The following is a 16,765-nucleotide window of genomic DNA, read 5'->3' as shown; positions in this document are numbered from 1 at the left end:
CTTAGAATCCTCAATGCTTAGCATCCTCTATGCTTAGAATCCTCAATGCTTAGAATCCTCAATGCTTTGCTTTGAAACCTCAATGCTTAGAATCCTCAATGCTTAGAATCCTCAATGCTTAGAATCCTCCATGCATTGCTTAGAATCCTCAATAGTTAGAATCCTCAATGCTTCGCGTCCTCAATGCTTAGCTTAGAAACCTCAATACTTAGAATCCTCAATGCTTAGCATCCTCATTACATAGCTTAGAATCCTCAATGCTTAGCATCCTCAATGCTTAGCATCCTCAATGCTTAGAATCCTCAATGCTTAGCATCCTCAGTGCTTAGCATCCTCAATGCTTAGCATCCTCAATGCTTAGCATCCTCAATGCTTAGCATCCTCAATGCTTAGAATGCCCAATGCTTAGCTTAGAAAACTCAATGCTTAGAATCCTCAATGCTTAGAATCCTCAATGCTTAGAATCCTCAATGCCTAGATTAGAATCCTCAATGCTTAGAATCCTCAATGCTTAGAATCCTCAATGCTTAGAATCCTCAATGCTTAGAATCCTCAATGCTTAGCTTAGAAACCTCAATGCTTAGAATCCTCAATGCTTAGCATCCTCAATGCTTAGAATCCTCAATGCTTAGAATCCTCAATGCTTTGCTTTGAAACCTCAATGCTTAGAACCCTCAACGCTTAGAATCCTCAATGCTTAGAATCCTCCATGCATTGCTAAGAATCCTCAATAGTTAGAATCCTCAATGCTTCGCGTCCTCAATGCTTAGCTTAGAAACCTCAATACTTAGAATCCTCAATGCTTAGCATCCTCATTACATAGCTTAGAATCCTCAATGCTTAGCATCCTCAATGCTTAGCATCCTCAATGCTTAGAATCCTCAATGCTTAGCATCCTCAAAGCTTAGCATCCTCAATGCTTAGCATCCTCAATGCTTAGCATCCTCAATGCTTAGCATCCACAGTGCTTAGAAACCTCAATGCTTTGCTTAGAAACCTCAATGCTTAGAATCCTCAATGCTTAGAATCCTCAATGCTTAGCATCCTCAATGCTTAGCATCCTCAATGCTTAGAATCCTCAATGCTTAGCTTAGAAACCTCAATGCTTAGAATCCTCAATGCTTAGAATCCTCAATGCTTAGAATCCTCAATGCCTAGATTAGAATCCTCAATGCTTAGAATCCTCAATGCTTAGAATCCTCAATGCTTAGCATCCTCAATGCTTAGCTTAGAAAACACAATGCTTAGAATCCTCAATGCTTAGAAACCTCAATACTTAGCATCCTCAATGCTTAGCTTAGAATCCTCACTGCTTAGAAACCTGAATGCTTAGAATCCTCAATGCTTAGCATCCTCAATGTTTAGAATCCTCAATGCATAGCATAGAATCCTCAATGCTTAGAATCCTCAATGCTTAGCATCCTCAATGCTTAGCATCCTCAATGCCTAGAATCCTCAATGCTTAGCTTAGAAAACTCAATGCTTAGAATCCTCAATGCTTAGAATCCTCAATGCTTAGAATCCTCAATGCCTAGATTAGAATCCTCAATGCTTAGAATCCTCAATGCTTAGAATCCTCAATGCTTAGAATCCTCAATGCTTAGAATCCTCAATGCTTAGCTTAGAAACCTCAATGCTTAGAATCCTCAATGCTTAGCATCCTCAATGCTTAGAATCCTCAATGCTTAGAATCCTCAATGCTTTGCTTTGAAACCTCAATGCTTAGAACCCTCAACGCTTAGAATCCTCAATGCTTAGAATCCTCCATGCATTGCTTAGAATCCTCAATAGTTAGAATCCTCAATGCTTCGCGTCCTCAATGCTTAGCTTAGAAACCTCAATACTTAGAATCCTCAATGCTTAGCATCCTCATTACATAGCTTAGAATCCTCAATGCTTAGAATCCTCAATGCATACAAACCTCAATGCTGAGAAATTTTATTATTTGAAACCTCATTGCTTAGCATCCCAAATGCTTACAAACCTAAATGCATAGATGTCTTAATGCTTAGAAACCTCAAAGATTAGAAAAATCAATGCTTGGCTTAGAATCCTCAATGCTTAGAATCCTCAATGCTTAGCATCCTCAAATCTTAGCATCCTCAATGCTTAGAATCCTCAATGCTTAGCTTAGAAACCTCAATGCTTAGAATCCTCAATGCTTAGAATCCTCAATGCCTAGATTAGAATCCTCAATGCTTAGAATCCTCAATGCTTAGAATCCTCAATGCTTAGAATCCTCAATGCTTAGCATCCTCAATGCTTAGCTTAGAAAACACAATGCTTAGAATCCTCAATGCTTAGAAACCTCAATACTTAGCATCCTCAATGCTTAGCTTAGAATCCTCACTGCTTAGAAACCTGAATGCTTAGAATCCTCAATGCTTAGCATCCTCAATGTTTAGAATCCTCAATGCATAGCATAGAATCCTCAATGCTTAGAATCCTCAATGCTTAGCATCCTCAATGCTTAGCATCCTCAATGCCTAGAATCCTCAATGCTTAGCTTAGAAACCTCAATGCTTAGAATCCTCAATGCTTAGAATCCTCAATGCTTAGCATCCTCAATGCTTAGCATCCTCAATGCTTAGCATCCTCAATGCTTAGAATCCTCAATGCTTAGCTTAGAAAACTCAATGCTTAGAATCCTCAATGCTTAGAATCCTCAATGCTTAGAATCCTCAGTGCCTAGATTAGAATCCTCAATGCTTAGAATCCTCAATGCTTAGAATCCTCAATGCTTAGAATCCTCAATGCTTAGCTTAGAAACCTCAATGCTTAGAATCCTCAATGCTTAGCATCCTCAATGCTTAGAATCCTCAATGCTTAGAATCCTCCATGCATTGCTTAGAATCCTCAATAGTTAGAATCCTCAATGCTTCGCGTCCTCAATGCTTAGCTTAGAAACCTCAATACTTAGAATCCTCAATGCTTAGCATCCTCATTACATAGCTTAGAATCCTCAATGCTTAGCATCCTCAATGCTTAGCATCCTCAATGCTTAGAATCCTCAATGCTTAGCATCCTCAAAGCTTAGCATCCTCAATGCTTAGCATCCTCAATGCTTAGCATCCTCAATGCTTAGCATCCTCAATGCTTAGAAACCTCAATGCTTTGCTTAGAAACCTCAATGCTTAGAATCCTCAATGCTTAGAATCCTCAATGCTTAGCATCCTCAATGCTTAGCATCCTCAATGCTTAGAATCCTCAATGCTTAGCTTAGAAACCTCAATGCTTAGAATCCTCAATGCTTAGAATCCTCAATGCTTAGAATCCTCAATGCCTAGATTAGAATCCTCAATGCTTAGAATCCTCAATGCTTAGAATCCTCAATGCTTAGCATCCTCAATGCTTAGCTTAGAAAACACAATGCTTAGAATCCTCAATGCTTAGAAACCTCAATACTTAGCATCCTCAATGCTTAGCTTAGAATCCTCACTGCTTAGAAACCTGAATGCTTAGAATCCTCAATGCTTAGCATCCTCAGTGTTTAGAATCCTCAATGCATAGCATAGAATCCTCAATGCTTAGAATCCTCAATGCTTAGAATCCTCAGTGCTTAGCATCCTCAATGCATAGCTTAGAATCCTCAAAGCTCAGGATCCTCAATGCTTAGAAACCTCAATGCACAGAGTCCTTAATGCTTAGAAACCTCAATACTTAGCAACCTCAGTGCTTAGCATAGAATCCTCACTGCTTAGAAACCTGAATGCTTAGAATCCTCAGTGCTTAGAAACCTCAATGCTTAGAATCCTCAATGCTTAACATCCTCAATGCTTAGAATCCTCACTGCTTAGAATCCTCAATGCTTAGCATCCTCAATGCATAGCTTAGAATCTCCAAAGCTCAGGATCCTCAATGCTTAGAAACCTCAATGCACAGAGTCCTTAATGCTTAGAAACCTCAATACTTAGCATTCTCAGTGCTTAGCATAGAATCCTCACTGCTTAGAAACCTCAATGCTTATAATCCTCAGTGCTTAGCATTCTCAATGCGTAGAATCCCCAATGCTTAGAAACCTCAATGCTTAGCATCCTCAATCCTTAGTTTTCTCTATGCTTAGCTTAGAATCCTCAATGCTTAGAATCCTCAATGCTTAGCATCCTCAATGCTTTGTATCCCCATTACATAGCTTAGAATCCTCAATGCTTAGCATCCTCAATGCTTAGCATCCTCATTGCTTAGCTTCGAATCCTCAAAGCTCAGAATCCTCACTGCTTAGGAACCTCAATGTATAGCATCCTCCATGCATTGCTTAGAAACCTCAATACGTAGAATCCTCATTGCTTAGAAATTTTATTGCTCTGAAACCTCAATGCTTAGCATCCCTAATGCTTACAAACCTCAGTGCATAGAGGCCTTAATGTTTAGAAACAGCAAAGATTAGAAAACTCAATGCTTGGCTTAGAATCCTCAATGTTTAGAATCCTCAATGCTTAGTATCCTCATTACATAGCTTAGAATCCTCAATGCTTAGAATCCTCAATGCTTAGCATCCTCAATGCATAGAATCCTCAATGCTTAGCATCCTCAATGCTTAGTATCCTCATTACATAGCTTAGAATCCTCAATGCTTAGAATCCTCAATGCTTAGCATCCTCAATGCTTGGAATCCTCAATGCTTAGAATCCTCAATGCTTAGTATCCTCAATGCTTAGAAACCTCAATGCTTAGCATCCTCAATGCTTAGAAACCTCAATGCACAGAGTCCTTAATTCTTAGAAACCTCAATACTTAGCATCCTCAGTGCTTAGCTTAGAATCCTCAATGCTTAACATCCTCAATGTTTAGAATCCTCAATGCATAGCTTAGAATCCTCAATGCTTAGAATCCTCAATGCTTAGCATTCTCAATGCTTAGCATCCTCAATGCTTAGCATCCTCAATGCTTAGCATCCTCAATGCATATCTTTGAATCCTCAAAGCTCAGTATCCTCAATGCTTAGAAACCTCAATGCACAGAGTTCTTAATGCTTAGAAACCTCAATACTTAGCATCCTCATTGCTTAGCTTAAAATCCTCACTGCTTAGAAACCTCAGTGCTTAGAATCCTCAGTGCTTAGCATCCTCAACGCGTAGAATCCTCAATGCTTAGCATCCTCCATGCATAGCTTAGAATCCTCAATGCTTAGCATCCTCATTGCTTAGCTTCGAATCCTCAAAGCTCAGAATCCTCACTGCTTAGGAACCTCAATGCTTAGCATCCTCCATGCATTGCTTAGAAACCTCAATGCGTAGAATCCTCATTGCTTAGAAATTTTATTGCTCTGAAATCTCAATGCTTAGCATCCCTAATGCTTACAAACCTCAGTGCATAGAGGCCTTAATGTTTAGAAACAGCAAAGATTAGAAAACTCAATGCTTGGCTTAGAATCCTCAATGTTTAGAATCCTCAATGCATAGAATCCTCAATGCTTAGCATCCTCAATGCTTAGCATCCTCAATACATAGCTTAGAATCCTCAATGCTTAGAATCCTCAATGCTTAGCATCCTCAATGCTTGGAATCCTCAATGCTTAGAATCCTCAATGCTTAGTATCCTCAATGCTTAGAAACCTCAATGCTTAGCATCCTCAATGCTTAGAAACCTCAATGCACAGAGTCCTTAATTCTTAGAAACCTCAATACTTAGCATCCTCAGTGCTTAGCTTAGAATCCTCAATGCTTAACATCCTCAATGTTTAGAATCCTCAATTCATAGCTTAGAATCCTCAATGCTTAGAATCCTCAATGCTTAGCATTCTCAATGCTTAGCATCCTCAATGCTTAGCATCCTCAATGCTTAGCATCCTCCATGCATAGCTTAGAATCCTCAACGCGTAGAATCCTCAATGCTTAGCATCCTCCATGCATAGCTTAGAATCCTCAATGCTTAGAATCCTCAATGCTTAGCATCCTCAATGCTTAGAATCCTCAATGCTTAGCATCCTCCATGCATAGCTTAGAATCCTCAATGCTTAGAGTCCTCATTGCTTAGCATCCTCATTGCTGAGCTTCGAATCCTCAAAGCTCAGAATCCTCACTGCTTAGGAACCTCAATGCTTAGCATCCTCCATGCATTGTTTAGAAACCTCAATGCGTAGAATCCTCATTGCTTAGAAATTTTATTGATCTGAAACATCAATTCTTAGCATCCCTAATGCTTACAAACCTCAGTGCATAGAGGCCTTAATGTTTAGAAACTTCAAAGATTAGAAAACTCAATGCTTGGCGTAGAATCATCAATGCTTAGAATCCTCAATGCTTAGAATCCTCAATGCTTAGCATCCTCAATGCTTAGCATCCTCAATGCTTAGAATCCTCAATGCTTAGAATCCTCAATGCCTAGCTTAGAATCCGCAATGCCTAGCTTAGAATCCTCAATGCTTAGAATCCTCAATGCTTAGAATCCTCAATGCATAGAATCCTCAATGCTTAGAAACCTCAATGCACAGAGTCCTTAATGCTTAGAAACCTCAATACTTAGCATCCTCAGTGCTTAGTGTAGAATCCTCACTGCTTAGAAACCTGAATGCTTAGAATCCTCAATGCTTAGATTCCTCGATGCTTAGAATCCTCAATGCTTAGCTTAGAAACCTCAATGCTTAGAATACTCAATGCTTAACATCCTCAATGCTTAACATCCTCAATGCTTAGAATCCTCAATGCTTAGCATCCTCAGTGCATATCTTAGAATCCTCAAAGCTCAGTATCCTCAATGCTTAGAAACCTCAATGCACAGAGTTCTTAATCCTTAGAAACCTCAATACTTAGCATCCTCATTGGTTAGCTTAGAATCCTCACTGCTTAGAAACCTCAATGCTTAGAATCCTCAGTGCTTAGCATCCTCAACGCGTAGAATCCTCAATGCTTAGCATCCTCAATGCTTAGCATCCTCAATGCTTAGCATCCTCAATGCTTAGAATCCTCAATGCTTAGAATCCTCAATGCTTAGAATCCTCAATGCCTAGCTTAGAATCCTCAATGCCTAGCTTAGAATCCTCAATGCTTAGAATCCTCAATGCTTAGAATCCTCAATGCTTAGAAACCTCAATGCACAGAGTCCTTAATGCTTAGAAACCTCAATACTTCGCATCCTCAGTGCTTAGCTTAGAATCCTCACTGCTTAGAAACCTCAATGCTTAGAATCCTCAGTGCTTAGCATCCTTAATGCGTAGAATACCCAATCCTTAGAAACCACAATGCTTAGCATCCTCAATCCTTAGTATGCTCTATGCTTAGCTTAGAATCCTCAATGCTTAGAATCCTCAATGATTACAAACCTCAATGCTGAGAAATTTTATTGTTTGAAACCTCATTGCTTAGCATCCAAATGCTTAGCATCTTCAATGCTTGGAATCCACAATGCCTAGCTTAGAATCCTGAATGCTGAGAATCCTCAATGCTTAGAATCCTCAATGTTTAGCATCCTCAATGCTTAGAATCCTCAATGCTTAGAATCCTCAATGCTTAGAAACCTCAATGCACAGAGTCCTTAATGCTTAGAAACCTCAATACTTAGCATCCTCAGTGCTTAGCGTCGAATCCTCACTGCTTAGAAACCTGAATGCTTAGAATCCCCAATGCATAGATTACTCGATGCTTAGAATCCTCAATGCTTAGCTTAGAAACCTCAATGCTTAGAATCCTCAATGCTTAACATCCTCAATGCATAGAATCCTCAATGCTTAGAATCCTCAATGCTTAGAATCCTCAATACTTAGAATCCTCAATGCACATAGTCCTTAATGCTTAGAAACCTCAATACTTAGCATACTCAGTGCTTAGCTTAGAATCCTCACTGATTAGAAACCTGAATGCATAGAATCCTCAATGCTTAGAATCCTCAATGCTTAGAATCCTCAATGCTGAGAATCCTCAATGCTTAGAATCCTCAATGCTTAGAAACCTCAATGCACAGAGTCCTTAATGCTTAGAAACCTCAATACTTAGCATCCTCAGTGCTTAGCGTAGAATCCTCACTGCTTAGAAACATGAATGCTTAGAATCCTCAATGCTTAGATTCCTCGATGCTTAGAATCCTCAATGCTTAGCTTAGAAACCTCAGTGCTTAGAATCCACAATGCTTACCATCCTCAATGCTTAGAATCCTCAATGCTTAGAATCCTCAATGCTTAGAACCTTCAATGCTTATCATCCTTAATGCTTAGCATCCTCAATGCTTAGCATCCTCAATGCAAAGTGTCCTTAATGCTTAGAAACCTCAATACTTAGCATCCTCAGTGCTTAGCTTAGAATCCTCACTGCTTAGAAACCTGAATGCTTAGAATCCTCAATGCTTAGAATCCTCAATGCACAGAGTCCTTAATGCTTAGCATCCTCAATGCTTCACTTAGAATCCTCAAAGCTCAGGATCCTCAATGCTTAGAAACCTCAATGCACAGAGTCCTTAATGCCTAGAAAACTCAATACTTAGCATCCTCAGTGCTTAGCTTAGAATCCTCACTGCTTAGAAACCTCAATGCTTAGAATCCTCAGTGCTTAGCATCCTCAATGCGTAGAATCCCCAATACTTAGAAACCTCAATCCTTAGTATGCTCTATGCTTAGCTTAAAATCCTCAATGCTTAGAATCCTCAATGCTTAGCATCCTTAATGCTTAGCATCCTCAATGCTTAGCATCCTCAATGCTTAGCATCCACAATGCCTAGCTTAGAATCCTCAATGCTTAGAATCCTCAATGCTTAGAATCCTCAATGCTTAGAATCCTCAATGCTTAGGAACCTCAATGCACAGAGTCCTTAATGCTTAGAAACCTCAATACTTAGCATCCTCAGTGCTTAGCTTAGAATCCTCGCTGCTTAGAATCTTCAATGCTTAGAATCCTCACTGCTTAGAAACCTCAATGCTTATAGTCCTCAGTGCTTAGCATCCTCAATGCGTAGAATCCCCAATGCTTAGAAACCTCAATGCTTAGCATCCTCAATCCTTAGTAAGCTCTATGCTTAGCTTAGAATCCTCAATGCTTAGAATCCTCAATGCTTAGCATCCTCAATGCTTAGCATCCCAATTACATAGCTTAGAATCCTCAATGCTTAGCATCCTCATTGCTTAGAATCCTCATTGCTTAGCTTCGAATCCTCAAAGCTCAGAATCCTCACTGCTTAGGAACCTCCATGCTTAGCATCCTCAATGCATTGCTTAGAAACCTCAATGCGTAGAATCCTCATTGCTTAGAAATTTTATTGCTCTGTAACCTCAATGCTTAGCATCCCTAATGCTTACAAACCAAAATGCATAGAGGCCTTAATGCTTAGAAACCTCAAAGATTAGAAAACTCAATGCTTGGCTTAGAATCCTCAATGCTTAGAATCCTCAATGCTTAGAATCTTCAATGCTTAGCATCCTCCATGCATTGCTTAGCATCCTCAATAGTTAGAATCCTCAATGCTTCGCATCCTCAATGCTTAGAATCCTCAATGCTTAGAAACCTCAATGCTTAGAATCCTCAATGCTTACAAACCTCAGTGCATAGAGGCCTTAATGTTTAGAAACCTCAAAGATTAGAAAACTCAATGCTTAGAATCCACAATGCTTAGCATCCTTAATGCTTAGCATCCTCCATGCATTGCTTAGAAACCTCAATGCGCAGAATCCTCAATGCTTAGAATCCTCAATGCTTAGAAACCTCAATGCACAGAGTCCTTAATGCTTAGAAACCTCAATACTTAGCATCCTCAGTGCTTAGCTTAGAATCCTCACTGCTTAGAAACCCAAATGCTTAGAATCCTCAATGCTTAGATTCCTCGATGCTTAGAATCCTCAATGCTTAGAAACCTCAATGCACAGAGTCCTTAATGCTTAGAAACCTCAATACTTAGCATCCTCAGTGCTTAGCTTAGAATCCTCACTGCTTAGAAACCTGAGTGCTTAGAATCCTCAATGCTTAGAATCCTCAATGCTTAGAATCCTCAATGCTTAGCATCCTCAATGCATAGCTTAGAATCCCCAAAGATCAGGATGCTCAATGCTTAGAAACCTCAATGCACAGAGTCCTTAATGCTTAGAAAACTCAATACTTAGCATTCTCAGTGCTTAGGATAGAATCCTCACTGCTTAGAAACCTCAATGCTTATAATCCTCAGTGCTTAGCATTCTCAACGCGTAGAATCCCCAATGCTTAGAAACCTCAGTGCTTAGCATCCTCAATCCTTAGTATGCTCTATGCTTAGCTTATCATCCTCATTGCTTAGAATCCTCAATGCTTAGCATCCTCAATGCTTAGAATCCTCAATGCTTAGAATCCTCAATGCTTAGAATCCTCGATACTTAGCATCCCCAATGCTTAGCATCCTCAATGCTTAGAATCCTCAATTCTTAGAATCCACAATGCCTAGCTTAGAATCCTCAATGCTGAGAATCCTCAATGCTTAGAATCCTCAATGCTTAGAATCCTCAATGAACAGAGTCCTTAATGCTTAGAAACCTCAATACTTAGCATCCTCAGTGCTAAGCTTAGAATCTTCACTGCTTAGAAACCTGAATGCTTAGAATCCTCAATGCTTAGAATCCTCAATGCACAGAGTCCTTAATGCTTAGAAAACTCAATACTTAGCATCCTCAGTGCTTAGCTTAGAATCCTCACTACTTAGAAACCTGAATGCTTAGAATCCTCAATGCTTAGAATCCTCAATGCACAGAGTCCTTAATGCTTAGCATCCTCAATGCTTCACTTAGAATCCTCAAAGCTCAGGATCCTCAATGCTTAGAAACCTCAATGCACAGAGTCCTTAATGCCTAGAAAACTCAATACTTAGCATCCTCAGTGCTTAGCTTAGAATCCTCACTGCTTAGAAACCTCAATGCTTAGAATCCTCAGTGCTTAGCATCCTCAATGCGTAGAATCCCCAATACTTAGAAACCTCAATCCTTAGTATGCTCTATGCTTAGCTTAAAATCCTCAATGCTTAGAATCCTCAATGCTTAGCATCCTTAATGCTTAGCATCCTCAATGCTTAGCATCCTCAATGCTTAGCATCCACAATGCCTAGCTTAGAATCCTCAATGCTTAGAATCCTCAATGCTTAGAATCCTCAATGCTTAGAATCCTCAATGCTTAGGAACCTCAATGCACAGAGTCCTTAATGCTTAGAAACCTCAATACTTAGCATCCTCAGTGCTTAGCTTAGAATCCTCGCTGCTTAGAATCTTCAATGCTTAGAATCCTCACTGCTTAGAAACCTCAATGCTTATAGTCCTCAGTGCTTAGCATCCTCAATGCGTAGAATCCCCAATGCTTAGAAACCTCAATGCTTAGCATCCTCAATCCTTAGTAAGCTCTATGCTTAGCTTAGAATCCTCAATGCTTAGAATCCTCAATGCTTAGCATCCTCAATGCTTAGCATCCCAATTACATAGCTTAGAATCCTCAATGCTTAGCATCCTCATTGCTTAGAATCCTCATTGCTTAGCTTCGAATCCTCAAAGCTCAGAATCCTCACTGCTTAGGAACCTCCATGCTTAGCATCCTCAATGCATTGCTTAGAAACCTCAATGCGTAGAATCCTCATTGCTTAGAAATTTTATTGCTCTGTAACCTCAATGCTTAGCATCCCTAATGCTTACAAACCTAAATGCATAGAGGCCTTAATGCTTAGAAACCTCAAAGATTAGAAAACTCAATGCTTGTCTTAGAATCCTCAATGCTTCGAATCCTCAATGCTTAGAATCTTCAATGCTTAGCATCCTCCATGCATTGCTTAGCATCCTCAATAGTTAGAATCCTCAATGCTTCGCATCCTCAATGCTTAGAATCCTCAATGCTTAGAAACCTCAATGCTTAGAATCCTCAATGCTTACAAACCTCAGTGCATAGAGGCCTTAATGTTTAGAAACCTCAAAGATTAGAAAACTCAATGCTTAGAATCCACAATGCTTAGCATCCTTAATGCTTAGCATCCTCCATGCATTGCTTAGAAACCTCAATGCGCAGAATCCTCAATGCTTAGAATCCTCAATGCTTAGAAACCTCAATGCACAGAGTCCTTAATGCTTAGAAACCTCAATACTTAGCATCCTCAGTGCTTAGCTTAGAATCCTCACTGCTTAGAAACCCAAATGCTTAGAATCCTCAATGCTTAGATTCCTCGATGCTTAGAATCCTCAATGCTTAGAAACCTCAATGCACAGAGTCCTTAATGCTTAGAAACCTCAATACTTAGCATCCTCAGTGCTTAGCTTAGAATCCTCACTGCTTAGAAACCTGAGTGCTTAGAATCCTCAATGCTTAGAATCCTCAATGCTTAGAATCCTCAATGCTTAGCATCCTCAATGCATAGCTTAGAATCCCCAAAGATCAGGATGCTCAATGCTTAGAAACCTCAATGCACAGAGTCCTTAATGCTTAGAAAACTCAATACTTAGCATTCTCAGTGCTTAGGATAGAATCCTCACTGCTTAGAAACCTCAATGCTTATAATCCTCAGTGCTTAGCATTCTCAACGCGTAGAATCCCCAATGCTTAGAAACCTCAGTGCTTAGCATCCTCAATCCTTAGTATGCTCTATGCTTAGCTTATCATCCTCATTGCTTAGAATCCTCAATGCTTAGCATCCTCAATGCTTAGAATCCTCAATGCTTAGAATCCTCAATGCTTAGAATCCTCAATGCTTAGCATCCTCAATGCTTAGAATCCTCAATGCTTAGAATCCTCAATGCTTAGAATCCTCGATACTTAGCATCCCCAATGCTTAGCATCCTCAATGCTTAGAATCCTCAATTCTTAGAATCCACAATGCCTAGCTTAGAATCCTCAATGCTGAGAATCCTCAATGCTTAGAATCCTCAATGCTTAGAATCCTCAATGAACAGAGTCCTTAATGCTTAGAAACCTCAATACTTAGCATCCTCAGTGCTAAGCTTAGAATCTTCACTGCTTAGAAACCTGAATGCTTAGAATCCTCAATGCTTAGAATCCTCAATGCACAGAGTCCTTAATGCTTAGAAAACTCAATACTTAGCATCCTCAGTGCTTAGCTTAGAATCCTCACTACTTAGAAACCTCAATGCTTAGAATCCTCAATGTTTGGATCCTCAATGCGTAGAATCCCCAATACTTAGAAACCTCAATCCTTAGTATGCTCTATGCTTAGCTTAGAATCCTCAATGCTTAGAATCCTCAATGCTTAGAATCCTCAATGCTTAGCATCCTCAATGCTTAGCATCCACAATGCCTAGCTTAGAATCCTCAATGCTTAGAATCCTCAATGCTTAGAATCCTCAATGCTTAGAATCCTCAATGCTTAGCATCCTCAATGCTTAGAATCCTCAATGCTTAGAATCCTCAATGCTTAGAATCCTCAATGCTTAGAAACCTCAATGCACAGAGTCCTTAATGCTTAGAAACCTCAATACTTAGCATCCTCAGTGCTTAGCTTAGAATCCTCACTGCTTAGAAACCTCAATGCTTAGAATCCTCTGTGCTTAGCATCCTCAATGCGTAGAATCCCCAATACTTAGAAACCTCAATGCTTAGCATCCTCAATCCTTAGTATGCTCTATCCTTAGCTTAGAATCCTCAATGCTTAGATTCCTCAATGCTTAGAATCCTCATTGCTAAGCTTAGAAACCTCAATGCTGTGCATCCTCAATGCTTAGAAACCTCAATGCTTAGAATCCTCAGTGCTTAGAATCCTCAATGCTTAGAATCCTTAATGCTTAGAATCCTCAATGCTTAGAATCCTCAATGCCTAGCTTAGAATCCTCAATGCTTAGAATCCTCAATGCTTAGAAAGCTCAATGCACAGAGTCCTTAATGCTTAGAAACCTCAATACTTAGCATCCTCAGTGCTTAGCTTAGAATCCTCACTGCTTAGAAACCTGAATGCTTAGAATCCTCAATGCTACGCTTAGAAACCTCAATGCTTAGCATCCTCAATGCTTAGCATCCTCAATCCTTAGCAACCTCAATGCATATCTTAGAATCCTCAAAGCTCAGGATCCTCAATGCTTAGAAACCTCAATGCACAGAGTCCATAATGCTGAGAAACCTCAAAATTAGAATCCTCAGTGCTTAGCATCCTCAACGCGTAGAATCCCCAATGCTTAGAAACCTCAATGCTTAGGATCCTCAATCCTTAGTATGCTTAATGCTTAGCTTAGAATCCTCAATGCTTAGAATCCTCAATGCTTACAAACCTCAATGCTGAGAAATTTTATTGTTTGAAACCTCATTGCTTAGCATCCCAAATGCTTACAAACCTCAATGCATAGAGACCTTAATGCTTAGAAACCTCAATGATTAGAAAACTCAATGCTTGTCTTAGAATCCTCAATGCTTCGAATCCTCAATGCTTAGAATCTTCAATGCTTAGCATCCTCCATGCATTGCTTAGAATCCTCAATAGTTAGAATCCTCAATGCTTCGCATCCTCAATGCTTAGCTTAGAAACCTCAATGCTTAGAATCCTCAATGCTTAGCATCCTCAATGCTTTGTATCCTCATTGCTTAGCATCCTCATTGCTTAGCTTAGAATCCTCAAAGCTCAGAATCCTCACTGCTTAGGAACCTCAATGCTTAGCATCCTCCATGCATTGCTTAGAAACCTCAATGCGCAGAATCCTCATTGCTTAGAAATTTTACTGCTCTTAAACCTCACTGCTTAGCAACCCTAATGCTTACAAACCTCAGTGCATAGAGGGCTTAATGTCTAGAAACAACAAAGATTAGAAAACTCAATGCTTGGCATAGAATCCTCAATGCTTAGCATCCTCAATGCGTAGAATCCTCAATGTTTAGAATCCTCAATGCCTAGCTTAGAATCCTCAATAGTTCGAATACTCAATGCTTCTCATCCTCAATGCTTAGCTTATAAACCTCAATACATAGAATCCTCAATGCTTAGCATCCTCATTACATAGCTTAGAATCCTCAATGCTTAGAATCCTCAATGCTTAGAATCCTCAGTGCTTAGAATCCTCAATGCTTAGCATCCTCAATGCATAGCATCCTCAATGCATAGCATCTTCAATGCATAGCTTAGAAAACTCAATGCTTAGAATCCTCAATGCTTAGCATCCTCAATCCTTAGTATGCTCTTTGCTTAGCTTAGAATCCTCAATGCTTAGAATCCTCAATGCTTACAAACCTCATAGCTGAGAAATTTTATTGTTTGAAACCTCATTGTTTAGCATCCCAAATGCTTACAAACCTCAATGCATAGAGGCCTTAATGCTTAGAAACCTCAAAGATTAGAAAACTCAATGCTTGGCTTAGAATCCTCAATGCTTAGAATCCTCAATGCTTAGAATCCTCCATGTATAGCTTAGAATCCTCAATGCTTAGCATCCTCAATGCTTAGCATCCTCAATGCTAAGCATCCTCATTGCTTAGCATCCTCATTGCTTAGCTTAGAATCCTCAAAGCTCAGAATCCTCACTGCTTAGGAACCTCAATGCTTAGCATTCTCCATGCATTGCTTAGAAACCTCAATGCGCAGAATCCTCATTGCTTAGAAATTTTATTGCTCTGAAACCTGAATGCTTAGCAACCCTAATGCTTACAAACCTCATTGCATAGAGGGCTTAATGTTTAGAAACAACAAAGATTAAAAAACTCAATGCTTGGCTTAGAATCCTCAATGCTTAGCATCCTCAATGCTTAGAATCCTCAATGCTTAGCATCCTCAATGCTTAGAATCCTCAATGCTTAGAATCCTCAATGCTTTGCTTAGAAACCTCAATGCTTAAAATCCTCAATGCTTAGAATCCTCAATGCTTAGAATCCTCAATGCTTAGATTCCTCAATGCTTAGAATCCTCAATGCTCAGCATCCCCAATGCTTAGAATCCTCAATGCTTAGAATCCTCAATGATTAGCATCCTCAATGCTTAGCATCCTCAATGCTTAGCATTCTCAATGCATAGAATCCTCAATTCTTAGCATCCTGAATGCTTAGCATCCTCAATGCTTAGCTTAGAAAACTCAATACTTAGAATCCTCAATGCTTAACAGCCTCAATGCTTAGCATCCTCAATGCATATCTTAGAATCCTCAAAGCTCAGGATCCTCAATGCTTAGAAACCTCAATGCACAGAGTCCTTAATGCTTAGAAACCTCAATACTTAGCATCCTCAGTGCTTAGCTTAGAATCTTCACTGCTTAGAAACCTCAATGCTTAGAATCCTCAGTGCTTAGAATCCTCAATGCTTAGAATCCTCAATGCTTTGCTTAGAAACCTCAATGCTTAGAATCCTCAACGCTTAGAATCCTCAATGCTTAGAATCCTCCATGCATTGCTTAGAATCCTCAATAGTTAGAATCCTCAATGCTTCGCGTCCTCAGTGCTTAGCTTAGAAACCTCAATACTTCGAATCCTCAATGCTTAGCATCCACATTACATAGCTTAGAATCCTCAATGCTTAGCATCCTCAATGCTTAGCATCCTCAATGCTTAGAAACCTCAATACTTAGCATCCTCAGTGCTTAGCTTAGAATCCTCACTGCTTAGAAACCTGAATGCTTAGTATCCTCAATGCTTAGAAACCTCAATGCATAGCATCCTCAATGCTTAGAAACCTCAATGCTTAGAATCCTCAATGCTTAGAATCCTCATTGCTTAGAATCCTCAATGCCTAGCTTAGAATCCTCAATGCTTAGAATCCTCAGTGCTTAGAAAGCTCAATGCACAGAGACCTTAATGCTTAGAAACCTCAATACTTAGCATCCTCAGTGCTTAGCTTAGAATCCTCACTGCTTAGAAACCTTAATGCTTAGAATCCTCAATGCTACGCTTAGAAACCTCAATGCTTAGCATCCTCAATGCTTAGC

Source organism: Coturnix japonica, unplaced genomic scaffold (assembly GCF_054131305.1).
Source record: "Coturnix japonica strain WE unplaced genomic scaffold, WE-NBRP24 Scf046, whole genome shotgun sequence".
In the NCBI taxonomy this organism is placed as follows: Eukaryota; Metazoa; Chordata; class Aves; order Galliformes; family Phasianidae; genus Coturnix; species Coturnix japonica.
The sequence above is the reverse complement of the archived record's forward strand: the minus strand, read 5'-3'. Positions refer to the sequence as shown.